The sequence below is a fragment of the Camelus bactrianus genome, chromosome 4 (genome assembly GCF_048773025.1).
Source record: "Camelus bactrianus isolate YW-2024 breed Bactrian camel chromosome 4, ASM4877302v1, whole genome shotgun sequence".
Lineage (NCBI taxonomy): Eukaryota > Metazoa > Chordata > Mammalia > Artiodactyla > Camelidae > Camelus > Camelus bactrianus.
Window position 1 is genome coordinate 99763622 of NC_133542.1, and position 15713 is coordinate 99779334.

Here is a 15713-nt window from a genome sequence, read left to right on the forward strand (position 1 = left end):
GGCCCTTTAAATTTCCTTTTTTTCTAAACTGCACATTAATGTTCTTTGTCAAGTTTTTCATTGCCATATTCATTTTTAATTGAAATTTATGTAATAAGAACATTAAAACTTTGCCATATTTGTAGAGAAGTTTCCTTCCATTTCGTTTTTTTTTTTTTGTCTAGTCTGCAGAGGGAAGAAAAGAACAAACTTACAGAGAAGCAATTGTGAGACTGTGCAGGTCCTGAGAGAGAGAAAAGACAGCCTGTAAGGTAGGTGTAATTCTTTCCCTTCTTACACAGATCAGGGAAAAGAGGCTTAGAGAATCTGAGAATTTGTCAGTATGAGAGGCAGCCAGTAAATCTGTGGGTTGCAGATCTCTCATGCCCACAATAACAATGTGGATAGGAATTGTAGAGGAGTGGGTCTGACATGATTACATTTACCTTTATTTATCATTGTATTATATTATTTCACTGGTTATAATTAACAAGTATTTATTACGTTTTCTCTTTGGAAAAAGGCAATTAAAAGAAGTGTAGTGGATGTAGTAAATGCTTCAGTGCATGTTTGTATCCTCATTTACTTGAAAAAAATGTGTATTCTGCTGTAGATGTGTAGAGTGTTTTACACACATCAGTTAGATTCTGTTAGCTGATGGGGCTGTTAGATTCTTCTGTGTCCTTACTGATTGTGAAGACTACTGTTTAGTAGTTCTGTCAGTTGTTGAGACAAGAGTGTTAAAGTCTCCAGTTACAGTTGTGAATTTGTCTACTTTTCCTTTCAGTTCTCTCAGTTCTTGTTACACTGATTTTGCAGCTGTTTTTTTTGGTGTATACATATTTAGGATTGCTCTATCTCTTTGGTGGATCTACCCTTTTATCATTGTGTGATGTTCCACTTTGTTCTAAGTAATTTTCTTTTTTCTAAAGCCTACTTTTTCTGTTATTAATGTAGACACTCTTCCTTTCTTTTTTGATTAATGCTTGATATATCTTTCCCATCATTTTATATTCAATTAGTTATAATTGAAGTGAATTTTTCTAAGATAGCAGAGGACTTGGGTCATTTTTGTTTTTATGCATTCTTTCAATCTTTGTCTTTTAATTATATATTTAGACTGTTTACATTTAATGTAATTTTTAATATGTTAGTGCTTAACCTTGCCATTTAAATATTTGCTTTCTGTTTTTCATTTCTCTATTTTCCTTTCCCTGCCTGCCTTTTTTGTGAGTCACGTGAACATATTGTAGAATTTTTGAATTTGATTCCATTTTGATTCAGGTATAGTGTTTTTGAGTGGACCTTTTTGTATCGATCTTTTTCTTTTAGTGATTGTAGTTGTGCATACAGAAATTATTCACAATCTATTGGTGTCAACATTTTTGTAGTTCATGTAAATTTAGAAAATTTACCTCCATTTAGGTCTCTTTAACCTCCATTCCTATAATATAGTATTTTATAATATAATATAGTCTTAAAATATAAGAAACTTAAATATGATATATTTAAAATTTTAAAACATAAGAAACTTAAAATATAGTATAATCTGAAAAAATAAGAAAAAAGACTCTGAAAGGTGGAGAGAAAAATGCAAGGCTATTTAGGGATCTTGGGACCCAAGGAATGAGACAGTGGTGAGTTCCCTGAGATTCCTTTTTGGCTCCCATATATTCCAGTTTGGGTGTTGGAGAAACCTGCACCCTGGAAAAGATCAATGGCTTCAGATTAAAAGCCCAAAGAAAAGCCTCCTCTCTCTAGGTGGGAAAAAAGCTACTTAGCAAGACAGAAAATTTTATGACAGTAACAAGCTTTCCAACCAAATATCATGGAAAAACACAGGTCCCCTGCTACCCTAGTCAGCAAGGACTGAGTGGAGAACCTAAATTTCCTCTCTCATTTGGTAATAATAAGACTTTATATTAAATTTATATTATATATAATATATATAGTATTCTGATATTATAATATGATTTCTATTCTAAATTTGTTGAACTTTGTTTCATGTCTCAGAATATAACCTCTCTTGGTGACTGTTCTATGGGGACATGAAATCAAATTTTACTGTTGAGTGGAGTGTTCTGTATGTTATTCAAGTTTAGCTGTTTGATAGTGTTGTTTAGTTCTTCTGTAATCTTTAATGATACTGTGTTTACTTGTTTTATCAATTACTGAGGGCAATATTGAAATGATAATCTGTAATTATGGATTTTTTGAATTTCTTTTAGCTCCTTTGGTTTTTGGCTCATGTATTTGAAGCTCTGTTGTTAGGTACATGCCTTCCTGGAGTGTCGACTTTATTCATTATGTAGTGTCAATAATTATCCCCAATATTGCTTTTTCTCCTGAGGCTTACTTTGATATTAATATAGTTCCTCCAGCTTTCATTTGTATGTTTGCATGGTACGTCTTTCTCTATCCTTTTCCTTCTTACCTATATGTCTTTAAGCGTAAAGTAGATTTCTTATTGATAGCACATATTTGAATCTTGCTTTTTAAAATCCAATTTGAAAATTGTTTTGAAAATTAAATTTACATTTGATGTTATTTGTATGATTGGATTAAAACTTACTGGTTTTTTTCCTAGCTGTTTGCCATTTCTTCTATCTGTTCTTTACTCCTCACTTTTCTCCCTAGAGCATTTTGCAATGTTTCTATGTTATCTTCTCTACCAACTGATTATTTATACTTCTCTTAAAATCTGTTTTAGTGGTTAACCTAGGGCTTATAATATGCATGTTTAACTAACAGTATTTTCAAATGATATAATACTGCTTTATGTGTGCTGAAAGGGCCTTCACATGTATATTCTCAATTCCTTCTTCCCATCCTTGTGCTATTGTCATACTTTTTATGTTTTCAAGTGCTATTAACATAGAATGCATTACTACATTACTATAATTTTTGCTTAAGAGTAATTGAAAAATAAGAAAAATTTAATTTAATTTTATCTTCATTTATTCCATTTCCTTTCTTTCTTTTCTTTTCTTTTTTTTTTTTTTTGGTAGATACAGTTTTCAGTCTGATACATTATTTCTGCTTGAAGAAGTTTAACATTTCTTGTTAGATTTGTTGGCAATAAATTTCCTTAGTTTTTGTCTGAAAGGTGTTTTTTCTTCATTTTTGACAGATATTTTTGTTGGATAAAGAATTCTGGGTTGACAGTTTTTCTTTTACCATTTAAATGATATTATCTTCTAGCTTGTATGTTTCTGATAAGAAGTTTTCTGTAATTCTTGTCTTTATTCCTCAGTATGTAATGTTTCTTTTATCTCTGACTGTTTTCAAGAATTTCTCATTGCCTTTGTTCTTAGCAGTTCAAATATGATAGGTCTAGAATTAAAAAATGTTTATCATGCATGCTGTTCTCTGGACTTGGATCTGTTTGCTTCATAACTATCACTAATTTGGAAAACTCTTGTCCTTTATCTCTTCAAATACATTCTTCTGGACCTTTCTTTCTTTCTCATCCTCTGCAATATTGTTCAGAATCTCTTGGATGTTCTTTTAAAAAAAATTTTCTTTCCTTTTTTCTTGTTGAATTTCAGTTTGGGTAATTGTTGTTGACTTTTTTTCAAGTCTGTTTTTTCTTTCAAGTATAAGTCTACTGATGAGCAGTTGAAGGTGTTCTTTATCTCTGTTGCTGTTTTATTCATTTCCAGCATCTCTGTGGTGAAATTACCCCTCTGATCTTGGATGTCTTCTACCTTTTAAATTAGAAACTTTAACTTGTTAATCAAAAGTATTTTAAATTCTCTGCCAAATAGTTTCTTCTGCCTGGGGCAGAAGCTGGATTTTCATAGGGTTTTCAGTTGTGCTCAGAGTTGCTTATTCCTAAGTGAGTTTATAGAGAACCATCACAGACCAGCATGCTTAGCTGGCCAGTTTGTTGGGAGTGAAACTGAGATAATAGTAGAAACACTCTGGCAATCTCTTCATTAGGATTTTATTCTCACTATAACACTTAAACCTGGTAAACCTAATTCCACAACTCTAAATTCATAAGCTCTTCATCACAAGAGCTTTATTCCTCCTTTAGCTCTTAAATAAATGCTCTGAGCATTAATTTAAGTGTAACTTTTTAAGGAGTATATTATAGGTTCTTTTTGTCCTAATTTGATAAGAATGTTTCTTTTTTTCCATCATAATCTTCCCTCACTAATTTCTACAGGCAGTATGTCTTTATAAAATGCCCCTAAGTCTCCAGCACACGGCCAGACAACTAATACCAAGATTTTTTCAAAATACAGTAGTATTTGGACATAGGAAATAAGCTATGGTTACCAAAGGAGAAAGGGTGGGAGAAGAATAAATTAGGAGTTTGGGACTAACATATACACATTACTATATATAAAATAGATGAACAGGATTAACAGTAAGGACCTACTGTGTAGCACAGGAAACTATATTCAGTTTCTTGTAATAACGTATAATGCAAAAGAATCTGAAAAAAATATGTATGTATATGTATGAATCACTGCTGTGCATTTGAAACTAACATTGTAAATCAACTACACTTCAATAAAAATAAAATTTAAAAAAGACAAAATTACAGTGGTGTTTTTGGTTGCTGAAGAGTCAGCTGCAAAAATTCTGTGGGTGGCTTTGAAGCATAAACAGATACACACACAAATAATGTGACAGTTCTTTTAAAAAAGACCTTTAAAAGAATATTTTATTCATCTTGATATTGGGGAGTATGTTCTTATCAGCGACTTTTTTGACATGTGAATAATATAAGCTTTATTTCACAAGCTATTCACCCAGCTACCTGGCTGTCCGCCCATTTATCCACTCATCCATTACTTTAGTCAACAAACATCTTCTGAATGCCCATCTGCCAAACACTTCATGAATACGACAAAGATGCTTCTTGCAGGGAGCTTATCATTTAACAGGGGAGATAAGATGTAATAATAAGGAACAATAGTATATAATAAAGTGTGACATTGTTACTGCTCCCTGGAAGCAGAGCCTTTGTGGAACACCTGTTTGGCCTTTCAATTGCTAACTAATTTCCTGCCTGCCTTCTCACCTGTGCTCCAGTGCATGACACATCCTCACTCAGAATGAGACTGCTGGTGTTCCTTTCATGTTCTCTGGGGTTAAAAATCTCTCCCTGATGTACACGTACAATCCCAATAATATTTATGGGAGTTAGTAGTACCAGCAGGAGGCTTTGCCCCTGAAGCTGTTGGAAGGCATTTGAACAGCTTTTCAGTGAAGATTAATGGTTACAGAAAAGAGAAAAAAAAAATCTTGGTCTGTCAGCTGGAAGTTAACTTGAAGGGATATAACAGAAGAAAGCCAGCAAGGATACTTCACAAGCGAGGTGTGTTCGAGGAGCTTATGTTGGAACTGAAGCTTTGATGAATTGCATGTATAATGCTACTGATGGGAAGATGTCAAAGTTTGTGGATAACAAACAGAGAAAATAATGAAGGTTACTATTTCAGAGTGCCAAAGCACACCAACAATCTGTTTGTCCAAGAGAATAGTAAGCGAATGCATTTCTTCGGGTTAAATTCATTTGCCAAGACTGACTTAGAAAGAAAGCTGCCCATGTGGAACTGTGCTGATGTGAAGGAGATGCAGATTATCTTTCCAGTAATGACTCAGGCTTTCCGACTTCCATAAGCACAGCAACCTGCAGTTAGAGGCGCACTTTCTCTGTTTTTGGTCCTCCCCGTCTCTCCGGGTGAGAATCTAGATAGAAAAACACAGTGAAGAATGAAGTACATAGAGCCTTGGTTTGGGAATTTTATTTCCCAGACACATTGTGTTTTGATCATTCCTCAAAAACACTGAGACAGATTTCACTAATGTCTCAATGAGAAGCTTATGCCTTCTTTGGCATAGGATCCTGTAAGGCTTTCTGTAAACTTTGATTCAACAACTTGGTGCTGTAGGCAGGATCCCTCTTTACCTCCCTCATCCTAGTGGTCTCGAATCTCAGACATCCTGCTGCCTTCCACATGACGGCAATCTGCAGAGAGGAGCCAGGCAGGATGTCATTATCTTTATGATTAAAACAGAGCTCTCTGTTACTTGCCCAGATATCAATATCGTCTACCTAGGAAAGCCATCACCCAAGACAGAGTCTGTAGCCAGAGGTCCTCATCCTTCTGGCACAGGCTGTCCTACTCCGCTGTCCTGGAGGGAAGGCAGTGTCAGAGTGGGTCTGAGCAGACTGTACCTGCCCCTCTGAGATGGCCTGATGTCTGTGGTTTTTGACACATTTTTTTTTTAATTTTAAATTCAGAGCAAAAAATCATTCCCGAGTAATACATTTGAAAAGTAAATGTTTCTGAAGCCTGGAAATCTGCATTTTCATTTGCACTTCATGAACCTTATTGAGGTTAATACACTTAAAGACAGGAATAAGAAATATTAGGTAGGCTTCGAATATCACATGCTATTAGAAACTAACTGCATGTGAGGAGAGAATTATACTTTTCGAGGTTTGTATTTGGGCAAAGCAAGATCTTGAATGATTGTATTTCCCTGGATATTTCAACAAGTAGTTGCTGTGACATATAAGAAGACTAGAAATTGTTTTGTAAGCATAATAAGCAAATAGTCATAACAACAATGATTATTTTGTACTACAATGATGTACAAATGTACAATGTAACAACAGTGATAATATTGTACTATATACTAAGACTTTTTAACATGCCTTATCTCATTTAATTTTCACAACTCTTGAGTAAGTATTATTTTGGTGATACACATTTTATAGGCTTAAAAAACCACTAAGTGATTTGCCAAAATCACAGAATGTTGGAATTTAAAGCAAAGATGTATCCTCTTAGAGTCTCATTAAATATCCCTTAGCATCTATATTTTGCAATTTGTTGCTTGAACAATGGCCCAGAGCAGGATCAATCACACACAAGTACTTCCAGATGCTGGGAGGAATTGCAGAGTGTGGCAAGCATGCATTGCTTTGGGTACAATGAGTTCTTTCTCTTTGTTCAGAAGGTCATCTATGTCTGAGGTTAATATATCTTCAACTGAGGGCATATTAACAGAACAGCTAAAATGCTGACAGTAAAATTGGTGGTAAATGATAGGTCAAAGGATTATAATAGGGTAAATTAACTGCAAAATGAGAGAACAAGAAAGGTTAATTTTGCATTTTGGCATTGTTTTAAATTCCTTTCTATTCAATTTAGTTCCGCTCTGTTTTCTTTGAACGTTTTTGGCTACATTTGCTGCTCTCTACTTGAGAGGCTTGCTGATTGTAACTTCATGCCTTTCGTCAACTTACACTGAAATTTTGTATTTGTATTTCTGAGGTGCATTGAAATTTCAGATATTAATTTGCCTGCATTATTTCCACGTTACTTATCTTTTTCTTGGTTTTAGAAGACTTACAAAAATGGTAGTACCATTTACCAAAAAATGTTCAGCAAGTCCTTCTAACTGTTTAAAGAATGACTCTGAAAAGAATTTCCTTTTTCTTGTGGCTGAATAATATTCCATTGTGTGTGTGTGTGTCTAAATGTTTTTTTTTGTTTGTTTTTTTGTTATATTCACTAGTTTATTTTTTTAGATTCCACATATAAGTGATAACAATCTGTTTTTGTCTTTCTCTGTCTCACTTATTTCACCAAGCATAATGCCATCCAGGTCCATTCATGTTGTTGCAAATGGCAAAACTTCATTCTTTTTGTGGCTGAGTAATATTTCATTGTGTATATACACTAGATCTTCTTTGTCCATTTATCTGTTGATGGACATTTATGTTGTTTCCATGTCTTGGCTATTGAAAATAATGATTCTATGAAAATTGGGGTCCATGTACCTTTTCAAATTAGTGTTTTTGTTCTCTTCAGATATATACCCAGGAGTGGATTGCTGGGTCATATGGTAGTTCTATTTTTAGTTTAGTTTTTTTTTTTTAGGACTTTCCATACTGTTTTCCATAGTGGCTGCACCAATTTACATTCCCAAAAACAGCATACAAGGGATCTCTTTTAACTACATCCTCATGAACATTTGTTTGTGGTCTTTTTGGTGATAGCCATTCTTTTTTTTTTTTTTTAACATTTTTTATTGATTTATAATCATTTTACAATGTTGTGTCAAATTCCAGTGTAGGTGATAGCCATTCTGACAGGTTTGAGGTGATACCTCATTGTGATTTTATTTTACATTTCTCTAATAATTAGTGATGTTGAACATCTTTTTATGTGCCTGTTGGCTATCTGTATGTCTTCTTTGGAAAAATGTCTATTTAGGTCTTCTGCGCATTTTTTAATCAGATTATTTGCTTTCTTGATATTGAGTTGTATGCACTGTTTATATATTTTGGGTATTAACCTCTTATTAGTCATGTCATTTGCAGATATCTTCTCCATTCAGTAGATTGTCCTTTTGTTTTGTTGATGGTTTCCTTTGCTGTATGAAGGCTTTTAAATTTAGGTTCCATTTGTTTATTTTTGCTTTTGTTTCTTTTGCCTTAGCAGACAAATCAAAAAAATATTGCTATAGTTTATGTCAAAGAGTATTCTATGTTTTCATATAGGAGTTTTATGGTTTCTGTTCTGGAATCCATTTTGAGTTTACTTCATATATGATGTAAAAAATTGTTCTAACTTTTTTCTTTTACACGTAGCTGTTCAGTTTTCCCAGCACAATTTATTCAGGAGACTGTCTTTTCTCCATTGTGTATTTTTGCCTTCTTTGTCATAGATTAATTGACCGTAACTGAATGAGTTTAGTTCTGGGCTCTCCATTCTGTTCCATTGATCTGTGTGTCTGTTTTTGTGCTAGTAGTGTACTGTTTTGAATACTTTGTAGTATAGTTTGAAGTCAGGAAGCATGATACTTCCAGCTCTCCTCTTCTTTCTCAGGATGGTTTTGGCTATTGAGGATCTTTTGTGTTTCCATAGAAATTAAAAAAAAAATTTCTAATTCTGTAAAGAATGTCATAGGTATTTTGATAGGGATTGCATTGAATCTGTAGATTGCCTTGAGTGGTATGATCATTTTAACAATAGTCTTCGAATCCAGGAACACGATATATCTTTCCATCTGTTCATGTCATCTGTAATTTCTTTTATCAGTGTTGTAGTTCCAAATACATGTCTTTTACCTTCTTAGGTGGGTTTATTCCGAGGTATTTTATTCTTTTTGATGCGATGGTAAATATCTCCTTAATTTGTCTTTCAGATAGTTCATTGTTAGTGTATAGAAATGCAACAGATTTCTGTATATTAATTTTGTATCCTGCAACTTTACTGAATATATTGATGAGCTCTAGTAGTTTTCTGGTGGTGACTTTAGGATTTTCCATGTATGGTATCATGTCATCTGCAAACAGTTACAGTTTTAATTTTTCCTTTCCAATATAGATTTATTTCTTTGTCTTGTCTGATTGGTGGGGCTGGATTTCCAATACTATGTTGAATGAAAGTGAAAAGAGTGGGCATCCTTGTCTTGTTCCTGATCTTAGAGGAAATACTTTCAGCTTTTCACCATTGAATGTGATGTTAGCTGTGGGCTTATCATATATGGCCTTTATCATATTGAGGTATGTTCCTTCTGTACCTACTTTGTTGAGAGTTTTTATCACAAATGAATGTTGAATTTTGCCAAAAGCCTTTTCTGTATCTATTGAGGTGATTATGTGGTTTTATTCTTCAATTTGTTAATGTGGTTTTACCACACTGATTCATTTGTGGATATTGAATCATCCTTATGTCCCTGGGATAAATCCCACTTGATCATGGTGTATGATCCTTTCAGTGTATTGTTGGATTCAGTTTGTTAATATTTTGTTGAGGATTTTTGCATCTCTGCTCATCAGTGATATTGGTCTGTAATTTTCTTTTTTGTGATATCTTTGTCTGATTTTGACATCAGAGTGATGCTGGTCTTTTACAAAAAAAACTTTTTGGTGGGGGAAGTAATTAGGTTTGTTTGTTTGTTTGTTTATATATTTATTTTAATGGAGGTACTGGGAATTGAACCCAGGATCTCATGCATGCTAAGCATGTGCTCTACCACTTAGCTATGCCCTCCCCCTGATGCTGGCCTTTTAGAATGAGTTCAGAAACATTTCTTCCTCTGCAATTTTTTGGAATATTTTGAGAAGGATAGGTGTTAACTTTTCTCTAAATGTTTGGTAGAATTCACCTGTGAATTCTGTGATGGTCCTGGATTTTTGTTTGTTGGGAGTTTTTAATTACTCATTCAGTTCCATTACTGGTAATTGGTCAGTTCATATTTTCTGTGTTTTCCTAGTTTAGTCTGGAGATTGTATGCTTATAGAAATTTGCCCATTTCTTCTAGGTTGTCCATTTATTGGAATATAGTTGTTTGTGGTCATCTCTTATGAGTCTTTGTATTTCTGTGGTTTTGATTTAACTTCTTTTTCACTTTGATTTTTATTGATTTGGGCCCTCTCTCTTTTTTTCTTGATGAGTCTGGCTAAAGGCTTATCTCTTTTATTTATATTTTCAAAGAACCAGCTCTTAGTTTCATTATGTTTTCTTTTTTCTTCCTTTCTTTCTTTTTTTTTTTTTTTTTGGTCTCTGTTTCATTTATTTCTACTTTGATTATTATGATTTCTTTCCTTCAATTAACTTTTTTTTTTAAAATTCTTTTTCTAGTTCCTTTAGGTGTGAGATTAAGTTGTTTATTTGAGGTTTTTCTTCATTTGGAGGTGAGTTTGTATTGCTAAAATTTCCCTGTTAAAACTGCTTTTGCTGAGTCCCATAGATTTTGGATCATTGTATTTTCATTTTCTGTGGTCTCTAGGTATTTTTCTGATTTCCTCTTTGAGTTTTTCAGTGATCCATTGGTTGTTTAGTAGCATATTGTTTAGTCTCCATGTGTTTCTGTTTTTTGCAGTTTTTTTTCTTGTGGTTGATTTCTACTTTCATAGTCTTGTGGTTGGAAAAGATGCTTAATATGATTTGAATTTACTTAAATTTATCAAGGCTTTTTTTGTGTGTGTCCTAGCATGTGATGTATTCGGGAGAATATTCCATGTGCACTTGAGAAGAATGTGTAGTGTACTGCTTTCGGGTGGATGTGTATGTATATTTTTAATGGCTGATTAATATTTCTATGCATGTGTTATATATTTATCATATTTTCTCTATACATTCATTCATTGAAGGACATTTAGGTTGTTTCTATATCTTGGCTGTTGTGAATAATGCTATAATAAACATGGGAGTATAGATATCTCTTCAAGATATTTAATTTATTGATAGAAATATTTTTGTAAATCGAATATTGGCAAGTATGTGAGAAAATGAATGCTTTTTTATTCTTCTGACGGGAATGGCTATAGGCATAAACTTTATGGATGGAACCTGATAATGTGTGACAAAGTCCTTAACAGGTTCCTCAAAACTTGTAGGAGTTTATCCCATGAAAAAGCATCAGATATTTGATCAAAGATTTGTGATCTTTGACATAAGACATTTATCACATTATTTATAATAGTTAAAAATTGAAAGAAACCAAAACATCTAATACATGATAACATGCAAGTATTAAAAGTGATATTTTTGAAGATATTTAATAGGATATTAATGATATTAAAATTAAAACTACATATATAATTGGATAATTTTGAATTTATAGAAATGTTTCATATACACAAGTATACATACTATTTGAAGAAAGATGAGAACAAATACAGTGAAGTGTTTAAAGAGGTGGAAACAGTGTGTGTGATTTTAACGGTCTTTTTTTATTATGCTTGCTGTTCGTTCACTCCAGAATTGTTTGCAACGAGTATATAATATTTCATGATTAGTTAAATGTGTTATATTAAAAATAGCTTCGTAAGAATAGCAGTCTAATATTACTGTGTAGAAAGTATTTCTCCCAGGCCCATTGAATTTTGAATAATGGTATATATAATTTAGAAAGCCAAGATGGGATTTTAAAATTTCTTTGGACTATTTGTTGGTCACTCAACAATAGAACATCCAAGAGAACATGTGTGTCTCTAAAACCATACTAAAGTCCATGCATCTTCCTTGTTGTCTCTTTCCAGCAGTGTAAGATAATTCTATTTGTGATTGCAAATAATTGTTTCATTAAAGTATCAGCCAGACTTATATTCTTGAATAAATCAAAATTTTCAACACGAAGAGAGGTTAGTTCATTCAAGTTATGCATCATACAGACATTGATGCCACAGGACCTGAGCATCTGTCTATACCAGGGTCTGGTAGCTTTCATGAAGAGCAGGTTTGTTTGCAGCAATACATGATTCATTTAAGGAAATGTGGTGTTTTTAGACACACCCTCACAGACCGTGTGAATGACATTTTCAGTCCTGTCAGTGCATAACCTGAATAACCATCGACAGCAGCTTTGAATGCTCAGGAATTTCATTGTCAAACCTGAAATGGGACAACAACTCATGAGCACAGGTTTTAAAAAAATGGAAAGTATGTAACTGAAAATGGCCACAAATGAATTAGAAACATCTTTAGATTCTCAATTAAAGAACACATCACTTAAATTTTCTTTATGGTACTTAAGGATAGAGAGATGGACATAATTGTATGAATAGATCTGTATTCCTTTTCATTTACATTAAACTTATTGTCTACATTAAAATATAATTGACTGCACTTTAGAATGAAAAGATGGTAATAGCTGGCACTTAATCATTAAAATATTATTTCTTCATTTTGATAGTGAGTAAACTGAGCCTCAGAAATGCTGATTAACTTGTTGAAGTTCACACAGCTCCCAAGCCTAGATTCTAATTCAGCTTCATCTGCAAGCTACAGGCTTACCCTATGAACACTACATGCCTTTGAGGGAACTTGACTCTTTAAAGGGCACAGAGTTGGGTCTTCAACCTGCCCAAAGAGCCCTGCTTCTCCAAGGATGAGCTCAAGACCAAGGTCACCCAGGGGGAAGCAGGGATAATAGTCTTGATTCTGCCACCTGTGGCTGCGAGAAATTTTCCAGGGAAAAGTTGGGTCAGATTTTCTGGTTTGATTGAGTCAGTAGAGACTGTGCTAGGGGCAAAGGGGAGCCATCTTCATTTCCATGTTTGCAGCCTGGCCTCCCAGTTAGGACCTTTCTGCTCATGGAGGCAGATCATGCCAGATCATGAAGGCTTCATCTGGGAAGGAAATTATCTAGGGTTCTTGAATTTACTCCGTTCTTGAATTTACTCTGTTCCTTGGGTCAGTGGTGCTGAACTGGTTGGACTTAGATTTCGTGTATTAGGGACACAGAGTTTTCCTGGTGACACGTGAAAATATTAAGACTATGCCACTTCTCTGTTCCCGTGTTCACTGGTAAGTGTGACAGGCACACTGTAACCCTGCAGCCTGGGAAGGGTCACTGTGTACCTGGTATTTCTCCTAATCATCACCCCGTTGCTCACATCCTGCTCTTTTCCTGCCAACGTTACTTGCCAGGGATTATCTGCTGGCTCTCTGCCCTGATGCCTTCCAGTGCCCGGTGCTGCGTATGCTGAGGGGTCTGCTCTTGCTGCAGTGGGAGGCCCGGATGTGCCTCTGCCAAGGCCACATAAAGAGGTCCAGGGACACACAGAGCAAGAAGCAAGCCAGCCAGGGATCCTGCATGCAGCACAGCTGAGCACCCTGGCTAAAGCCTGGGGCCTGCGCTGATCTCACTCAAGAGTTAAAAATCCAGTAAAAAGGGGTTTTGATACTCCTTCCTCCTTCCTCTCCCTTCTCAACAAGTAGATTGATTTGTAGGACATGAAACATGCTAGTTGAAAATTACCACTTTGGGTGACATCAGGAGTCTTCCCTTAATTTGTGAAACCCTTGTTTCCAGAAATAAGGCATGTTTTGTGGTCAGTAATGGCTTTCAAATAGCTGAATAAATCAGAACCTGTATTGTTTCTTCTTTATTAAAAAGCTTACCTTAGCAAGAACCAATTTGATTATGACCATAGTGGTGCAGAGGAAAATTAACCCCTATTTTACATTGAAAGAACTCCAATATATAAGTTCAGCCATATTATGTGATTCTCATTGTTTAGAGAGATCAAAATAGTGATTCATTTGTGGATTATTCCTATCTTGGAGGCATTTTTAAAAATAATATATTCAAGGGAAAAATTGGCTGTTGTATACTATCTACTAATAAGAAAAGGATGATAGATTAAACAAGAGTTACTTTCCCAGGGAAACTGTTAAATATTTATGTAGGACACAGCAAACAAGCACAATAAGAATGAGTTTTGGCAAGTTAACAGCACAATTTGTCTTTAAAGTGCTTTATAAAAATAAGCTAATTAATCCTCCGACCCTCTGTATAATAAAGTGGAAAAATTGTTACCCTTCCTTTTTTGTTGTTCATCAGCTTAGTTTAATTTGAATAACTTTCAGTTTGAATGCTGTTTTCATCCTCCTTGGTGTCTTCCTCAGTGATAGATTTATTACTGCCTCCTGGAGACCCAAAGATGAGACTGAGTCAGATGGAGCTGGCCAGTCGCTGCTTGAGAGCTTATCTGTGACTTTCTGAAGGTGTAAGTGAGTCGGAGCTTCCCGGAGTACCGTGGCTCCAGGCAGGCGGACAGTCCCTATGGTACGTTTCTCACTGCAGGGAAAGGTGAAAGTTAGATTCAATACAAGTGATTTCCATGATTGCAGTAAACCGTTCAAGCATTCTCCTGCCGACGGCCTGCCTTACATTTACATAAACTGACTGTGGCCGTTTATCAACTTAACAACTTTATCAACTCTTTCTCGCAGTTTTACTGAGATATAACTGACATATAACATTGTATTAGTTTAAGGTATACAACATGATGGCTTGATATATGCATGTATTAAAAATGAATAATTATAGTTTCTCCTTGTGATGAGAACTTTTAAGATTTACTGTTTTAGCAACTTTCAGATACATAGTATTGTTAACAATAGTCAGCAGGCTGTACATTAAATCCACAGGACTCTTTTATTTTATAAATGGAGGTTTGTACTTTTCGATTACCTTTCTACATATCTCTTGCCTCCCCAACCCCTGGCAACCCCTGAACTTTGGCAACCATGGCAACAATGAATCTCTTCTATGATTCAATTTTTTAGATTCAGCGTGTATAATGAGATCTTATAGTATTTATCTTTAGCTGTCTGACTTATTTCACTTCATATAATGACCTTAAGGTCCATCCATATTGTTGTAAATGGCAGAATTTCCTTGTTTGTAATGGCTGCATAATATTCCTCTGCGTGTGTGTGTGTGTGTGTGTGTGTGTGTGTGACACACACATAGAGAGAGAGAGAGAGGTTTTCTTTATCCATTCACCCATCACGGGACACTTCAGTTGTTTCCATGCCTTGGCCACTGTAAATAATGTTGCAGTGAATATGGGAATACAGATATTTCTTTGAGATAGTGATTTCATTTCCTTTGGATATATACCCAGGAGTGGGATTGCTGGATTATGTGGTGGTCCTATTTTAAATTTTTCCATATGTGGTAACTTTTCATATTTATATAATTTTAAATATACCTGGAAGAATCACAAGAACAGTATAAAGAACGCCTCTAGATTCTCTACTTCAGTTATGCCAGTTGTTTATATTTTACCCCATTTGCTTTATCATATTCTCTCCTCTCTATTGCTCTCATTCTCTTTCCTTTTTTTTCTGAATGTGGGAAATGGATAAGACATAACCTGATTTTCTCAGAGTTCTGAGTATGTAAGTGCTCAATATTTAGAAGATTGGTATATGCTGAAAATAATAGTATTGGCTTGT

At 34.6% G+C, this 15713-nt stretch overlaps 1 long non-coding RNA gene across 1 annotated transcript in view; it reads left to right on the forward strand.

Moving 5' to 3' along the window:
• LOC141577562 (uncharacterized) overlaps positions 1-15713 on the forward strand; it is a 712663-nt gene that overhangs the window by 17178 nt on the left and 679772 nt on the right. The window contains exon 2 of the long non-coding RNA XR_012506817.1: positions 165-251. This is a non-coding gene — a long non-coding RNA (uncharacterized LOC141577562). The remainder of the gene's footprint in view (positions 1-164; positions 252-15713) is intronic.